We start from the raw sequence: 13236 nt of genomic DNA, 5'->3' as shown, positions 1-13236 counted from the left end.
ATCAGTTTCGGTAAAAACCGCAATAACAATAATGACTATTCGACTCACTCCAATTACAATAATAAACAGAAAAATTTAATATTATTATTTTAAACATAATTATTAGTCAATAAGCAAATCAGTCATACATAGTTTCTGCGTATGTTTAACTGTTTACACAGCGTACGCAACACAACCTCTCAAAAAAGAATATTTTTCCCGTTTTCGAACCAATTCTTATGAACGCTCAGCTTTCCTATTGATTGTAGCTTGATACCATGTAGCCTATATAGCCTTCCTCAGTTAATAGACTATTCAACACAAAAATCATTTTTCAATTCGAATCAGTAGTTCCTGTGGTTAGCGCGTTCAAACAAACAAACAAACTCTTCAGCTTTATAATATTAAGTATAAACTAGTTATTTTGATATTTATTGATATTCAATTACTATCCTCGTAATTTCACAAAAAGATAAATGAAATAAATATAAATAACTTTCATTTGCGAAAAAGCTCATCATTACAGCCTAAACAGTCCACTGCTGGACACAGGCCTCCACAAGTTTACGCCAAAAATAACGTGAACTCATGTGTTTTGCCCATAGTCACCACGCTGGGCAGGCGGGTTGGTGACCGCAGTACTGGCTTTGTCGCACCGAAGACGCTGCTGCCCGTCTTCGGTCTGTGTATTTCAAAGCCAGCAGTTGGATGGTTATCCCGCCACCGGTCAGCTTTTTAAGTTCCAAGGTGGTAGCGGAACTGTCTTATCCCTTAGTCGCCTCTTACGACACCCACGGGAAGAGAGGGGGTGGCTATATTCTTTAGTACCGTAGCCACACAGTACGCGAAAAAGCTCGTTTGTTTGGAATTCGATTTTTTACACCCAGTGTTTTTTTCTGTTTAGATTAGTAACATCGTAGTTACAATATTTATATTGCATACCTATCATGTGAGAAATAACTAACAATACTATATTTTGTTTGTGTTATAATTACTCCATTAATTCTTATCAAAACTGTAAGCGAAGGGTTAACTTATAAATATTTATTAATCATCTGCAAGATAAAATTAATAATGTAATAAATAACAATTCATATTTGAAAATATATCAGTAAGAAAAATTTAGTTAGGTATTTGTTAGAAACATTAGAGATGAAATTATTTTGATTGTATATACCTACAGGTGTAAGCATCGTAAAATTATTAGGTATAAAAGTTAAATAAAAATGTATTTGTGAAATGTGAATGATTGACTTTTGGTATTGGCAAGAGCAATATTTCAAATGTTAACTATACTTTATTTATATTTTGTAAGATAAAAATAACTAGATAAAACATTGCACATGAAAAGTTACAATAACAAAAGGTTCTAGTTAGTATAATAACATTTAGTAAATATTTTCGCTGCATAATTTTAAACTATCTCGGTATACTAATGAAAATAAAGATGAAATGCTTAAGTGTTTATTTGGAAACGATAATGTCCGAGTTGATTAAAAAGTTTCTCATACAACCTGTTTATTAAGAAAGGTGACTGTGATGATTCGTAATCAGCCAGCCGTCAGCGTAAATGTCAACAAACCTGACCTCTAACCAAAAGTCATCGCGAGTGAAACCAAGGGATAAGTGTACTATATATATTTTTTTTAACTTTAAAAAAATGTTTGCGACATGTTATATTTAATTACAAATTAATTTATTTTCCTTTTCTAGATTTTTCTAGCTTTTTTAGCTGGTGAATGCGTGACGAGAACGTTACGAAAAGTGTGATCGGGCGAGGCGAACAAAAGTAGAGAGGGATATATAACTTAGTGAAGACAGAAAGACAGAGAGTTACGTTTCGTAAGTTTTACTTCAATCGTGTGGACTAAAGCACTTTTTTTTGTTTACATACGTATTATTTCCAAGAATGGTGAAAGTGAACATAATCCCACAATTTACCAACATATAGGCATACAGAATAATACTTTTTATGGTTAGTTTAAAATCATAAAATACTAGTTATCTATACAAATAAATAAAATTGGAGTGTCTGTTTGTAATATTAAAATATGTAACGGCTTTTTACTAAATGCACATATAGCAAAATATTTTTTTTACAATTTTTGTATGTCTGTCTGTCTATCCGTTTGTCTGTTTGTTCCCGCTAATCTCTGAAACAGCTGGACTGATTTTGACGGGACTTTCACTGGCAGATAGCTGGTAATAAGGAGTAACTTAGGCTACTTTTATTTTAGAAAATTATTCATCTTACAACTCTGTGAACCGAGCAATAACTTTTTGTTAATTTCCATGCGGACGAAATTAAAAAAATAAAATGTGGCACTAACGGTCTTTGTTTAATTGGTGATTAACAATGTGAAATACAAAATCATTTATTTTAGGGTTCCGTGACTAAAGAGCGCTAATGGAACCTTGTCGAGGCTCTGCTGTCCATCCGTCCGTCTGTCAATCTGTCACATTGCTACTGTATCTTCAAAGGATAATAGTTGAACATGAAATTGCATAGAATGGATATTAGTATGGCTAATACAAGAGGAGAGCACACTTAAAACCTGTTTTTACCGCTTTTTAGCGGTACGATACCCCTGTTGTAGTCCGACTCGCTACTATTATTTATTATGATTTAATACGTCAATTCACCAACCCGTCTGCCCAGCGTGATGACTATGGGCAAAACACATGAATGAGTTCACGTTATTTTTGGCGTAAACTTGTGGAGGCCTATGTCTAGCAGTGGGCTGTATAGGCTGTAATGATGATGATGATGACTTCAATTCTTCAAAAATAAAAATGACTTTAAAACATTAAAACTTAAAAAATAGCAAACAGAAGTCAATAAACAGTTGTAACTCATAAACTTAAAAATACTTTTTATATATTTAAGAAAATAACTAAAATGAGTCTAAATTTGGCACTTATCTCACAAAAGAATTTTTACTTGAAGATATCTGAAATGAAAACAAAGCTCTATCACTTTATGGATGGATCGTCTACATGTGGTTTAGCATTAAACATTTTTTTTTATTCAAAATAAATTTTTATAGTCAAAAATAATTATGTTTTCGTTCTCCAGAGCTTAAAAATAATTAAACATCCAATGCCCATTTGATAATTTCAACTGTTTTTTTAATCTCCTAATGTCTTTAAATTATTCAAAATTTATTTTTTTTTTTTTTTTACACAAATATCTACCGAAAAATAATAGAATTATAAAGTTTACAAAAATAATTATAAAGATTATTAAAATACCCATAATGTTCACTTTTATTTCATTTGAAATATCTCCACGTTTTTTTTTTTTTTGCGAGATATGTGCCAAATTCAGGATCATCAATGTTATCCTTTTCCTACATGGAGAAAGAGTCTTATGCCCAGCAGTCGGATGTGACAGGCAGAATCGTAACCACAACGTTATTATACTTGAAGACGTTTATTTAATAAAGAATCAACTACTCGCTACGTCACACAAACATCTATAACACGGCATAAATATTACATAAATACATACAAAAGTTGACAATTCTATGCATCATATAACATGTTTTAAGATAAAAAATTTACTTCTTAAACACAAAACATATTTACCTTTAGCGACGGCACTTGACAACACGACAACAAGTAACATAACCACAAGTTTCTTAACATCCATTTTTACCGTATATTGTGACGCGTATTCAAAAAATAAAACATCTGAACTGTCAGACGAGAGGTTGTGCGAGCGACTGATTGCTTATTACTCGATCATGGACACAAGAGGTTATCAATACACACAAACACTAACAAACTGGCTTCTGTTTGCAGACAAACCAACAGAGCGTGTTTCGTCGTTACATTATTAAGCTCATCTGGTCTGTGTTTCCTTATACTTTCCGCACCGTTGCCTATAATTTAAGAGCCAATCATATTTTTGTTTCTTTTCCTCGTACACGGAATTTCTATAAACAGTATCATAACGTTGTTCAAATTTACATATTATATATGAGTTATTATATTATTTAAACAAAAACAATACGTTCTTACTAATTACGTCGTATGTTTTGTATTTTACGTTTGTTTTGTATTAGTCAATAAACGTTTTTTGCTGTGTATACTTTCACTGCTGCTGTGTGTTGTGTACTGTGTATTTACGGCATTAAAGAATATAGCCACCCCCTCTCTTTCCGTTGGTGTTGTAAGAGGCGACTAAGGGATAACACAGTTATACTACCACCTTGGAACTTGAAAAGCCGACCGATGGCGGGATAACCATCCAACTACTGACTTTGAAATATACAGGCCGAGGACGGGCAGCAGCGTCTTCGGTGCGACAAAGCTAGCCCTGCGGTCACCAATCCGCCTGCCCAGCGTGGTGACTATGGGCAAAATACATGAGTTCACGCAATTTTTGGCGCGAACTTGTGGAGGCCTATGTCCAACAGTGGACTACGATAGGCTGATGTGATGATGGTGATACTTTTACAATTAAGCCTTTAAAATCTTACTGCTGGGCTCTTTCCCCGTGTAGTGGCGCTTAACACACCACGATACTTCATTTTTTTTTATTATTATGATATATCTCTTAAATTACCAGAACCAGGAAGGAGAATTTTAGGAGCTTCATGCCAAAATTCATTATAGCTTAGCACATTTTACGATAGAAAAGTTAGGTATAGTTTGTAGACCTTAAAAAAGAGAAAACTATGGTAAATATTGTAGTTACATAAAAAAGCATTGATCCCTGAATTAAATCATCATTTCCGTAGAAAAATATTGTCTCACCCCTAATGAGGGTTTTTTACTTATTTTTTTATTGTTATTTACTTCTATTTTTTCGTTGAACGACGTTGTACTGCATATGTATGTATGTATACTGCACAATTTTTCACTGGGTTTACCGATTTTGACGATTCTTATTTTGATCGAAAGCTAATACTTATCTTGCCTCGCCTATTTTAAATAAAAATTAAACAACTTTTTTTGGGTTGGATAAAAAAAATTGAAAAAAATTTCCAATTGTTATTTTAAAAGGATAGAAAAGAATGGAAATCTTTTGGCCTGAAAGAAAGTGGTAGTTTTCAACAGTGGTTTATTTGCCATGAAATATCCCATACATTTTCTTCAATGACACACAAACATTTAATTACGAATACATAATTTAAAAGATGTGTAACATGTCACTGTCTCTTGGTCTATTAGGTTTTTTGCTTGAAACAATTAGTTGGTCACAGAAACAGGCGTATATTGCCAACTGGTTACCACTCCATCTATATACTGTAGCGTTTTTTTGAACAAAATTAATTTTACTAAGTACCTATTTATAAGCCACTCAAACCTAAGGTTATAATTGAAGGAATGAGACTAGTGGTACTTTAAAAAACGTTACTGTACAACTCTAATATATTATTAATTAAATTACAATTAAAATTTAATCATTAATTCTGCACAAAACCACAGACATATTTAACCTTCACCCTATTTTTAATCCCTGAAATAAAAGAAAAGACTTTAAAAAGACACAATTTCATTAACAGTCATAAATTCTTAATCTATAGTTCTATTTTGATCATTATGATAACCTACCTATCCATATAATCAACGAAATTAACAGGTACCTATGCGTAAGAAAATATGGAAATTTATTGTTCATCTACTATAGTGTTCGTATTTTTATTTTACTTTCCAATTTAATTTTTTGTCCTTTTTTTAGTTTAATAATTAAATTTTACAATACAATTTATAATAATTTTATCATTGTCGCCCATAAATAAGATGCCATTTGTAATCGATAATGGTAAACAAGTAGCTTATTAATATCGATTGTGTCTTTTTTATTGACATTCTGTGTAGAACCTCAAAAAATTTTAATACGTAAGTTATTTATTTTTAAGTTCATCTTAGCGTTTGCATACGTAGAACATTACGTAGCATGTGCATGAACTTATGAATAAACAATGTGTATTTCTTCGTATAATAACACGGACAAGATGCTACCACCGTAGGGATGCCAAAAAAATGTCTAAAAATCAGTACAGAGATGTTGTAAATTTAGAATAAGCAGAAATAGACATACTTAACATTAATGTTTAACTGCTGGAGCTGATACTTGCGTTGTGGTCTCTTTAAAATATAAGCAAGATCTGACGAGTGGTTTTTGAGTTATCCGTAATAATTGGTATTCTATTAGATGTTTTATTGACTACCTACGAAATTAATAATTGCAGTTAATTTTTGTGTATTGTTTGTACTTTTTAAAATAACCTTCGGTTTTCAAAAAGTGTATAGATAGGTAGATACATAAAAACCTTCTTTATGTAAAAATTATATTCCTAAAACTCATTCATTCGTTCAAAACTTACAGTTATATATACAAAGTTTTAGAAGATTTTGAAAATAACAGCTATTTTCTTACAATTTCAGTTTATTTATCTTTACAAATTTAACGTTTAAAATGTACGATGATCAAAAACATACCTATTTATTATTGACTATCATTGACTTTCATAAAACGAAAATATATCTTTTTTAAATAAAACACCAGTTGAGTTAAAATAATATTTATGCAAAGCAACTTTATAGGAATTGTTACTCATTTAGAAATTTTTATAGGGTGTGAGTGAATTATTGGCCATGTAACGATTGACGTCATTGAATAATTTAAGACCCAACGTAAAGAAAATAACACTCTTTAAGAGTTGCCACGGAAATGGGTCTCCGCTTTTTTTCCATAAATTTTTGACATTCCTCCATGTAACCATTAGTTTTCGAGTCATCTTTTGAAGAAACTGAAAATTAAAAGAATATATATTTTATTTAACTAGCTGTGCCTGCGCCTCCGGCCGCGATTTGGGTATTTACTTGGTCCAACGTGATTCTTTAAATTGGCTTTACTTTTTTATTTATGAACCGATTGACATGAAAAAAAAAACTAAACAAAGTGAAGCTTACCACAATATATTAGTAAAAGCCACATCAAAATCGGATAAGCCTTTAGCGGATAGGAGATTAGCGTGCACAAACGCACAGACTAACAGACAAACAGACATAAATTCTAACAATCACTGGTTTTGGTGCTATTTGCGTTGATAAAGGTCCCAATAACATTTTTTCTCATATATCTTCCATATACAGACAGCGATCCGTTACATTTTTAATTTAATTTACTCTTTATTGTACACATAAAAAGAAGTTTACAATTTATAAAACAATTCACAAAAAAATGTACAATAGTATATTTTTATTATATGTATTGATGATGGTGTGTTATTTCCAGTAAAAACCCACCCGGCTTGTTATCGGAGAGACCAAACTATGGATAGAATTTTACAATACCACCAAACGGGTACTGGAACTTACTATTTATTTCTATTCGTCACGGATGTATTGGCGCCTGATCTCCCCGACTAGAAAAAAGATCAGGCTCAACCAGATCATGTATCTGGACCGGATCAGGATAGAATGAGGCATGCCAGATCCGGCAAGCTCTATCAGGACCAGGTCTGGTCCAAACAAGGATAGCCTGATGTAAAATATAATCAAGTATGATAAGGCATACTGGACCAGGACCTGGTCCAGTCCAGATCAGGATAGCCTGATGTAAAATATAATCAAGTATGGTAAGGCATACTGGATCAGGACCCGGTCCGGTTCAGATCAGGATAGTCTGATGTTAAATATAATTAAGTATGGTAAGGCTACTGGATCAGGAACCGGTCCGGACCAGATCAAGATAGCCTGAAAGAAATTACACGAACTGAGCCTGAAACGCGCTATTAATGTTTTAAGCGCACTTAGTATATATACAGTTATCAGATCAGTCTAGCAGGGAGTCCATTTCTACACAGTGGAGCAGTCGTAAGTAATAGGAAATAGTTAATTATTAGTTAATTATTAGAAGTTAATAAATAAAATTTAAATAATAATAATAATAATTAATTAATAACAAAAATAAATAAAAATTATTAATATTTAAAGTAAAAACATAAACAAAAAAAAATACATTGGAAAAAAGAAACGAAAATAAATATAATAATTATGTTAAGTAACATAATTATTTATAATACCAAATCGCTTTTCTTTTTGTTAAACAATTTTTCAAGAATATACATTCGTGTTTTTTAAAAGGACCGGACCGAACCGGCTGATCAGGATGAGATGAGATTTCCTGATCTGGACCCGATCAGGAAATCTCATCTCATCCTGATCAGGTCCATATCAATCATCTGCATTACATGCCTTATCTAGTCCTGATCAGGCATGCCTGGTCCGGTCCTTCTAAGGAAGACGAAAAAATTTCTACTCAGGTATGCCCGCGCAAATGGGCCCTCACCCCATTCGAAGAGTGATTAGTTGTAATTTTTTTTTTAATTTATGTTTTGTATACCTATAGTAACCAACATAAACAACTTTTAGTACCGTTTATATAACTTAATTGTCTTAACAGCTTAGGATTTCCAGTGATACTAATTTAACTACCCTCAATTAGATCCCGCGTAGCCCCTTGAATAAGCGTATTCTCAGATTGGCTGTTCTAACCGCTGTCCTATACGAATGTAATTAGCACTTTTTTATAATAATTTTTGAATAATTAATAAACTATATTGGTCATGATAAAATAATACTAAAATGTATGTACTGTAATTATTTTGTAGTTATTTTCAATTAAATTTAAATGTTGTTTCATTTATTCAATTAAGTTTGTATTACTTTTAAAGTTACGAACTAAAACGAACGCCATCTGTATTTGTTTCAAAAAATCTAATCAAGTCAATCACTCTTTAAGGTAGATGAGCCATGTAAGGTCAAATTTTTTGCAATAGTGGGATAAATAAAAATATGGAAATAATTTATAAAAACAAACTTTCTCATAATATTTCTCTTTTATTTGTAAATAGAAACAAAATAGAAATCAATATATTTGTTATAATTAAGTTATTTATACGTAAAGCTTAACCTAACATATGATATTCTTAGGTATTGAGTCTGTTACACAAGATTTCTGGTTGTAAATTGCCTAAATTGGACGGTGGGCCAACTTGAGCTTAGCAAAACTTAATCTTTCCTAAAAAAAAAAAAATCTCGAAAAACAAATCAACAAAAAATCACATTTATGTTGTTATTCTTACGATCACTTTCTGAGAGAACAAGAAAAATTACTTATTCATAAAAAATGCATATTCGTAAAATTACTTATTCATAAATAAAAATCCTTGTAATTTCGCAGGTTCTTACTAAGAGTATGAAATAGGAGCTTTCATCATCATATTATGCTCTTAGCTACATTCTGGACGTAAATATTCTTCTACGTCTTTCTTAGTTAGCCCAAAACATTCTTCGTGGTACAACAAAAAACAACCAATACATTGTCACAGATCTGCACGAAGTTACCTGCGCCTCGTTGTCACATCTGCTTGTTTGTTTTAAGTAAAACTTCTTTAGAATCGACGTAATTTGAAACTCGATGAAACGAAAACGCATCACGGTAAAAAAACAAATATACGTCTATACAGAAGTCGGCGAGAGAATGAGATAGAATTTGCTGGTTCAGTAGCTGATTGAAGCTGTGGCACAGTCCATTCACAATGTTTTTTTCTTACTGATTAATTCCATTTTGTAAAACCTGAAAATAAATAAATGAAACTTGGTAGGTTAGGTACTTTAATACTTACTTTTATACATATACTACTACTTTTTCTTTACTACTTACTTTCGAAATAAATTTCAGTGGTCTACTTCAATGCTAGTAAGTAACTTTATCTTTAAAATTAGCCACAAATACTCATTTTCTCTTCCAGGTTCCAAAGCAAATATAATTTTCTAAGACCTATAAAGGCCGCAGCCATCTTATAAGCAAACTTTAATGAATAGCTGTAACGACTTCTTATAATTGAACATTAAGAAAGAAATTAAACAACTTTTACCTTCTCAGTAGTGCCCATAAGTTTAAGTAGCTTTGTATTTAAAAAAAAAGAAACACGAAAGCATTTTTTTTAACATATATCTAAAAATTGTGTGAGCATGAGGTTATAAACGGTAAGCCAATTGCAACTTTACCGACAAACTATCAATCATTGCAAAGATGGTGCCACTTTTCTTTTAATATTAACTTGTAGCTTTGTCGGTAGAGTTAACCGAGCATGAGACCGAAATTTAAACTCATTTGAACCCATAATATACAAAATATTGAAAGTGAACCATCTTAGGAAAAGGGCTATATTGGCCGCAATTACTTTAATCCAATCACAATTTTACATTAAATTACATTACTAACGTTTAAACACAAAAATATTGAATACATTTTTTTTTAATTAAAGTAGGTATAAAAAATATTAGTTTTCTTTTAGCAAACCAGTCGCTAAAATATAGCTTGGATAGTTTTATATAAATAACCCTAATAATGATTTAAAATATTTAAATTCACTGTTATTAATTTTCTGTTTTTTTATTCTATATCTCCATTTTATTTCAACTAAATTATTTTAAGTTCCATTTTATTAAGTGACAAAATAGTCCTAGTTAAATTGGCAATATTTTTGTATAACTACCACTCTACACTTCACGAATTGTATATTGTTAAATTTTCAAAACATTACATGGCTAGTGTTTAGATTAAGACCCGTCAAATTAATTTTGTAACGAAATTATGCCGAAAAACGGTCAAATTTTGAAGTTAGATAAGTTAGGTTAAATTTTTTTATTCGATGGGTCTTAGTCTAAAGACTTACCCATTATATTTCCTATTCTGATCCACTTAGCATGATGCTATAAGCGTTCATTAATTTTAGTAACAACGACTAAATGATCAGTTGGCTACTGTAAGTATACCACCATTACTTACATTTGCAGAAACGCCGCATGATGGTCTAGAGCAAACACGATTTGTTGCTGCACGCTCTTGTTGGGGTTCACCTGAAGAACCAGTTATAGTTTGCTGTGGAGCAGGTTTCGATGTCTTCTGTGATATACTTGGTCCAGAAACTTCATTATTTAGTGGCTCCGACCCAGTATTTTTTCTAGTGCAAGAAAACTTACAGGCACACATACCATTTATGGAAAATTATGTATAAATTATTTTTCTAAAAGTTTATCGTGTATTATTGTTTTCGTATCCTTGTTAAATAGATTATAGTTCTAATAATAACATTTAATGACACTTTGACATTCGCCATCAAAACGTTGTAATAGAAAAATAATATTTTAATTAATTTGAATAAACAGATTTTATGTATTAATATAAAATATAATAAAATGGTAGGAAAGTCAACACTGTACATTAAATATTTTTTTAAAAGAATATTTGGGGTGTGATCTACAATCGATACCGAAGCCAAAAATATAGTTTTTAGAATTTTTGTCTGTTTTTCTGTTTGTCTGTATGTATGTCCGGGATAAACTCAAAAAGTATTGCATGGATTTACTTCAAATTTGGCACGAATATTATTAATAAGTCGGGTCACCATATAGGCTACATAATATCACGCTATCACCTACGGGAAACGAGCAGTGAACCTTTATTTCTTCAACGTATTCTGTAACAACGGGTAATCTAACGACGCATATTTGAATGTTGTTGTTATTATGTTAATAACCATTCTATAAGCTTGCTTCACGCTATAAATATTAAAGACATTCTGTAGTATATTTAGTATCAGCATTGCACCCGTGCGAAGCCGGGGCGGATCGCTAGTGTATTATAAAAGATTTTACAACAACCGCTCTGGAGTAGTAGTCGCCTGGAACACCGACGGTTTGCGGGTTCGATTCCCGCTCGGGATGGATATTTGTAAGTGTACAAATATTTCTTTCCGATTTGGATGTCTGTCCTCGTGGGTCTCCCCACCATGCTTCGGAGAGCACGTTAAGTCGTCAGTCCCGATTGTTATCATAAATACCTGACAACGATCGTTACTCATAGTAGCGAACATATCCGAGAGCACGCTATGATTAAGCTCCAATTCTTCTCCTACGTGGAGAAAGAGCCTATGCCTAGCTGTGGGATGTTACAGGCTGAATCGTATAAGATTTAAACGTTTAGAATTTTTATTTAATAATTTCTTTTTTATTTTCTCATTTGTGTTTTAATATTTAATTTACAAAGATAAACTTTATTTTGAGGTTTCCAGATTATATTTAAAATAGTTCATATAGGCCACATACAAGTAAAGAAAACGAATATAAATGTTTGTTCAATGAAGTTCACAGTTAACGTATATACACATGTAACGTATTACATGGAAGAAAGAAACATATAGAACGAACCAATAAAATGAATGTACGCGCATAAATTCTCAAAGATTGCACCAAATTGGATAATTCTTTTTTTAAAATAGAATAGAAATGAGAAATGTGCAGACGTAATATTTATTACATACAACATTATGCTTATATATATAGCGAAATCATCGAAAATTATTAAAAACGAAAAATCCGATAATTTCGTTCAAGGGGAGGGAGGAGTTATGCATACACCCCAGACCTCCGTCTTAAATTAGTACGTGATTGTTCCGCTGACTTAGCATTGCCACCGAATTCATAGAATTAAGTACGGAGACAAAAACATAGATATTAATTATTTCTTTTACTTGTCTTGTACAGACATGAATGTAATAATATACTTTGTTAGAGTCAGAAAATAACAGCCTCCAAATCGGCAACATGCTTCTCGTTTTATTTCTTAATTTTAAATATAAATAGTTTTTGAAACCCCTACATAAATAGTAACTAGGTAGGTACTATTTATGTTGTTGTTTATGTCAACGAAATTGAAACTTTCTTATAAGATTGTAGGTCACAACTTTGAGTTTAAAATTATTTAAATACAAACATATAAAAAATATTAAATCGTACAGTCACCATATTCTTTTAGCCCTTACTAGTTAATCATAACCTAACGTACAATTAACATTAATGACACACATTTGCTTTAATTATATACACATACTTTGAAAAAAATGTATACCCACATTGTGCAATTACTATTGATAACTCTTCTATTTACATATAACATATTATTATTATCAGCAAATACTTTTCTGAAAATATAATGACATTTCATACTTATATTTTACATTTATGTGAATTTAATTGCAAATGAAGTTCGGTAATCTCATTACATACTTTAACTAACCCGTATGGCATAAAGCCACATAAGTCGCTAATATAATACTTGGTTGCGAGCTCTTGAAATATAATTCCAAATTAGGCTAAGCTATTTCTTTTTCAATAACCGTTCTGATGTAGGCTCCAAAACCGGCTTTCTTTTCCATTTGGCGCACACAC

The 13236-nt window shown here is 31.6% G+C and overlaps 1 long non-coding RNA gene across 1 annotated transcript; it reads right to left on the bottom strand.

The window, feature by feature from the left end:
• Positions 1 to 6499: 6499 nt before the first annotated feature.
• Positions 6500 to 9443, bottom strand: LOC123662187. The gene is made up of 2 exons (XR_006744448.1): positions 9346 to 9443; positions 6500 to 6743 (listed from the first exon to the last, which is right to left on the bottom strand). It is a non-coding gene; the product is annotated as an uncharacterized LOC123662187 (long non-coding RNA).
• Positions 9444 to 13236: the final 3793 nt, after the last annotated feature.

This window comes from Melitaea cinxia, chromosome 18 (genome assembly GCF_905220565.1).
Source record: "Melitaea cinxia chromosome 18, ilMelCinx1.1, whole genome shotgun sequence".
Classification (NCBI taxonomy): domain Eukaryota; kingdom Metazoa; phylum Arthropoda; class Insecta; order Lepidoptera; family Nymphalidae; genus Melitaea; species Melitaea cinxia.
The sequence above is the reverse complement of the archived record's forward strand: the minus strand, read 5'-3'. Positions and strand labels throughout refer to the sequence as shown.